Below are 6,000 nucleotides of genomic sequence, written 5' to 3'. Positions count from 1 at the left end.
GCAACCTCAAGGGATAAATGAAATTTGGCACAGAAAACAAATTGATGTTGCTCAATCTGCTGAGTTTTTCCAGCAGTTTGTTTATTGCTCCAGATTCTAGCATTTGCAGTCTCTTGTGTCTCCAGTGATATTTAGAACACTGTTTACTGCGACATTAATTTTGCTATGATGTGCGTCGGCAATGAGGTCATTGTGTACAATATGATATTTTGAGATGGTATTTTGAATTGATATTTATATTGATATTTGCAGGTGAATCACCAACCTCATCCTGACCACATGCATGAATTACCACATTTAAACATACCAGCAATTAAAATATATTTGGATAGGTACATCGATAGGATAAATTTGGAAGGATAGGGGTCAAACGCAAGAAAATGGGACTAATTTAGATGGGCATCTGGTCAGCATGGACAATTGGGGCTGAAGAGCTGTCTGACTCTGTGACTCTAAGAGCAACGTACTCCACAAAGCATTGTTACAATATTCATGATAAGTAGAGCAGAATGATCGCTTACTATTTATAAAGATACTGTAGTATTTTCAATACCATGTATTATTTTACATTATTCCAAATATTTCTGCTTGACTCCCTAAAAGATTACATATTCTGAAGCAGGGTCAACACTTCAAACATTCAAAGGTGTTTTCTCCAGATACAAAGATATCTTGTGCCTTACCTTGCACTCATTGTGATGGATTTGTTCCAGATTAGATTGAGAAGGCAGATTTCCTGGCCTACATTTTAGTTCAGTTTAGTTTAGTTTAATTTAGTTTAGTTTAGTGACACAGTGAGAAAACTGGCCCTTCGTCCAAGTCCACGCCAACCGGCGATCCCCATAAACAAACACTATCCTACATACTAGGAACAATTTACAATTTCTACTGAAGCCAATTAACCTACAATCCTGTACATCTTTGGAGTGTGGGAGGAAACCAGAGCACCTGTAGAAAACCCACACGGGCAAGGGGAGAATGTACAAACTCCCTCGAGACAGCACCCACAGCCAGATCAGTGGAATTTGTTGCAACAGAAGGCTGTGGAGGCCGTCAGTGGATATATTTAAAGCAGAGATAGATAGATTCTTAATTAGTACAGGTGTCAGAGGTTATGGAGCGAAGGCAGGAGAATGGGGTTGGGAGGGAGAGATAGATCAGTCATGATTGGATGGCGGAGTAGGCTTGATGGGGCCGACTAGCCTAATTCTGCTCCTATCATTCACGATCTTATAAATCCCGGTCTCTAACGCTGTAAGGCAGCGACTCTACTGCCGCATCTCTGGGATTCCCTACATGCTGGAAAAACTGGGGAAAGCTGTACTGTTCTACATCAGCTCAGCACAGATCTCCGAGATTGGTACCTGCTCGAAGCGGAAGTCTGCATTTCAGCCTATTCTCAGGAATTCCTCGTTTCTGCCCGATTAGGTTCGAAAATGCTGGGACATCTAAGTGGCATTGTTGCTTTTAAGCAGAAGATTGGTTGGAGACAATCGATAAATTGTAATTAATAAAACATTATTTTTGTAACACAATCTAAATGGGAATATAATTCCAATAATCTCAGTGAATCAATGTTGAAAACAATCTGCAAACCAAAAGGCATTGTTGGCTCAAAGCTATTAATTTCAATATGGAAAATGAACTTGCAATGAAGTTTATAATCAAAATAGATTGTGAAACACAAATCAAAAGATTATGATAACTCTATTAATGTGAACCTACACATTTATTTTGCAAATCCCTTGCTTTGGTTGATTCTTCTATAATATTAGTCACAGTTCAGGCATAAAGTTCAAAATGTTTTTCTTTCATAAATTGCTGCCATATGACACCTAGTGGGTGAAATGAAAATAGCATCAAAATACTGGTTTCGAATATGGAGCCATTAATAATTTTCAGGCTTTGGTTAATTATTTGGAAAATACATTTTAATTTGAAATATATTTAGCATTTATTAGGTTGGGGGGAGTTCCCCCCACCACGGGTACCATGTAATCCCGTGCTTCCTGCTCCATGGTCAGATAGTCGGCGACTAAACTGTCTCCCCCACCTGGTTTGCCCGGTGAGGAGAGGGCTGTGGACCCCCTGCAGGACCAAAAACAAGACCTGTCAAAGGGCGGATGAGCTTCGAGTGAGCCAACGGCCATCCACACTTCAGTAGAAGTTGCGATGACTGTCGTACATAGCACTGTAAGGAATGATGATAAAGCACACACACCAAAATCCTATACGTCCAGCGGCGGAAGTCGGCAGGAACTGGAGGACAGAGATGTGTGGTGCATCCGTCACCATTCCCGTTGGAAACCAGCAACACTGCATCGCTAATGTTTTCAACGATGATGAATGAATGAATGAATTCATGAGGTTGAGGCACAATTTGTTTTCAATATGTAATCCTTAAAACTTCATGGGATAACGGCCACTTTCTACAGATCCTTGTGATGAATAGCCTTCTGAAGCATTCATATACCATCATCGAGGAACAAAGTGCAGTTAAGAAACAGATGAGTCAATCTCTCACCACATGGCAAATAGCTTTTCTGTTATGTGCACCAAACTGAATGCTCTCACATTTTTTACATTCCATTCATGTTTGTTACGTTTTCACCCATTCATTCAGCTTGTCCATATCCTCTTGAAACCGCTTTACACCCTCCTCTGCACCTACACTCCCACCTGAGTTTAGTATCATCATAACAGTTAGAAATACAACATTCGGTCTCCTCAGCCTAACCATGGAAAGAGATTCTGAAAAGCCAGACCTCAAACATAAGCCCATGCAGTACCCCATGATTCAAAGCCTTCCAATTTGATAACAATCTATTAATTCCAACTTTTTCCTTTCTATCTTTTAAGCAATTCTCAATTCATGTCACTGGATTACCTCCAATTGCACGTGCTCTAAATTGTTGTTGAACCTCCTGCGTAGACTTTCTCAAAAGGTTTATCATCCACTGGTCTCCTTCTCCTTCCTACAAGTTGTATCCTTCAAGAACTCCTGTGTATTGGTAACATATGATTTTCCTTTCTTTGATTCCTCTTGACTCTGCTCAATACAAATCATTCTTTCCGAGGTGTGCTAATATTCCATCCTTCATTATAGATCCCAGCATTTTTCTTTCCACCGATGAGACCAACAAGCTGGCAGTTCCCTGTTTTCCCTCCCCTAATTTCTGTAATGATGGGGTCACATTTGCTACTTTCCAATCCACCAGAACTAGTAATGTTACACAATTTTGAGATTTTAAAAATCAAGTCTGCAATTTATCCCATCAGATAAAGCATAAAAATAAATTTAATTTGACACCTAATTCACTTTCATATCTTCATCTTAAAAAAGTTATGGCCATTTTCATACTCTGAAATTAGCATCTTGTTCCCTATTGCTTTTCCATTGACTTAACTCAAAAACTGTGATCGAGGACTGTCAAAAGCCCATAGCTTTCTTAAAAATTAAGAGAACTGAATGAAATTTTCAGTTATTATAGATTGAAGCATTCTGAAACAAATATGAAACAATCTTACTTGGATGACCTGAAATTAAAGCATATAATTAGTTTGTTACCTAATTGTAGCTAATTACAAAATTCAATTACTAGATCTAAACATCTATCAATTTCTTAAGAAAAGTTAACATTTTTAAATAGCCTAAGTGTCCAAATAACATTCACACACGAATTCATAATATAACATGATTTTTAAATCTCATTGTCATGAATTTATAGGCCAAATGGAAGGAATTTAATGTTTGATTCCCGTTAATTAATGGGCATTTAAATCATCTTGCGAGTGTGTTTTTGTGGAACGCAATCGATTGGAACGTTGCGGTTGCAGTGAATTTGAACCCCATATCGGCAGGAAAAACACTGCCGGTTCCTATGGGGCCAAAATCACATTTTTGCCAATGAAATTTGGATTAAAGTCATCCTAAGAAGCAAGTTTATATGTAAAATAAACGACTTACCTTATATTTTGTACCCTACGTGAGATCAGTCCCATTGTAGGCGTTGACGACGTTAGAAGTAGCTTTTTATTTTGATCCAGGGATTAAATTGTCCCGCAATTTAAAAAAAACCATCCGAGAACGGCAGTCGGAACGATTTTTCTGCAGCAGCTGAACTGCCTGAGAAAGTTCGACTCCGCAGGCAGGAGAAAACGGCATTATAATCCCGCCCCCCCCCCCCTCAAATACGCCAAATTCGCACACATGGCCAGTGGCAGAACTGCAGCGCCGCTGAAGGTGAGTACTGTATCATCACTACCAGAACAGTTACGATATTTGCAGAACATTGAAAAATCAGAGGACAAGTGTTTAAGAAACCATCTTCTTCAAAACTCTTGGGTACAAATCAATTGGCACTAATTAATCAGCTTTCAAGCTTATCACCTTCTCTAATACTTCTTAGGCCCCCTTAGGTCATGGCTGACCATGGGTGTCTCCAGGGTTGGAGGACGCCAGTGTGTGACTTTGTTTAACGTGGGGAGTATGGTGCACAGACAGCCACCACACGGTCCTTGACAGATCTGAGTCAGGATCCAGTAGCAAGGAGTCCAAGATGAGCGATGCAACCTTCATCCGCCTTCCCAGCTGTTGTGACACTCCACTAAGGTCAGTCATCATCCTCCGCCTGTTCCACCGTTGAGGTCTTGGTTGGATTGCTCTTTGTCAGAGTCATCCCCCTCGACCTTACCGTCATGGGTGGCTCTACCAGGAGCATAGCTTCAGACGGCATCGTTCTCATGATCTCAGGACCACACAAGCTTCTCCACCACGACAAGGTGACAATCCATGGAGAACTCTCTAATACTAATACTATTTTTTGGCTATTGCTGAGCTGCTTCAGTTCCCCAGTCTGACTAAACCAGGGGTCGGCAACCTAGGGCCCACGGGCCAGATCCAGCCCGTAACATGAAATCATCCGGCCTGCAGACGTTCTTTTTTCAATTAGTTTTCACGACGTGGGAACTGCAGCCAGTGCCGGGGCTCGCAGGCAACATGGGAACTACATCCAGTCCCAGGGCAGGCGACCTGGGAACTGCAGCCAGTGCCGAGGCACACAGGCGACCTGGGATCTGCAGCTAATCCCAGAGGAGGGGCTCGCAGGTGACCTGGGCACTACAGCCTGTCCCGGGGCATACAGGCGACCTGTTGGGAACTGCAGCTAGTCCCGGGGCACGGGGGCGACCTGGGCGATACATCCAGTCCCGGGGCACGCAGGTGACCTGGGAACTACAGCCAGTCCCGGGGACGCGAGGGATCTGGGAACTGCAGAAAACTAATTTAAAAACATGTGAAAACTAATGCGAAAAACAACACCGGGTGCCACACTAGCTAGTATGCATTATTAGTATGTATTATTACTAATTCATGTATTATTAGTATGTATTATTACTAATTAATAATTTAGTTAGTATTAATTATAATTACCTCCATTTATTAACAATGGCGATAGATGTGACCCGCATCCGCTCACAGACATGGGTCCTGGCCCCTATGCAGGACAAGGTTGCAGACCCCTGGGCTAAACCCACCTCATATTTCACTTGGGCAGCTTACAACCCAGCAGTCTGAATATTGATTTATCTAACTTCAAGTAACCCTTGCATTCCCTCCCTCTCCGTCCCACCCCCACACTAGTAGTTATACTAGTTTCACTGGCATCTTAGTGAGTTTCATTGCCTGTATAACTCATTTTCACCTAGCCCATAGCTAACAATGGACCGTTTCCTTCATCATTTCATTTTTGCATAACTTTAACTTCTTTCTTCTATATCTCTCTATATCGCCGTTTAAATCTCTTGTTTTCCTTTCCCCTGACTCTCAGTCTGAAGAAGGGTCATAAGGAATAGAATTAGGCCATTCGGCCCATCAAGTCTACTCTGCCATTCAATCATGGCTGATCTTATAGAGGTATATAAAATCATGAGAAGAATAGATTGGTTAGATGCACAGAGTCGCTTGCCCAGAGTAGAAGAATCGAGGACCAGAGGACATAG

This window comes from Amblyraja radiata, chromosome 23, assembly GCF_010909765.2.
Source record: "Amblyraja radiata isolate CabotCenter1 chromosome 23, sAmbRad1.1.pri, whole genome shotgun sequence".
Taxonomy (NCBI): domain Eukaryota; kingdom Metazoa; phylum Chordata; class Chondrichthyes; order Rajiformes; family Rajidae; genus Amblyraja; species Amblyraja radiata.
This window is presented reverse-complemented; position numbering follows the sequence as displayed.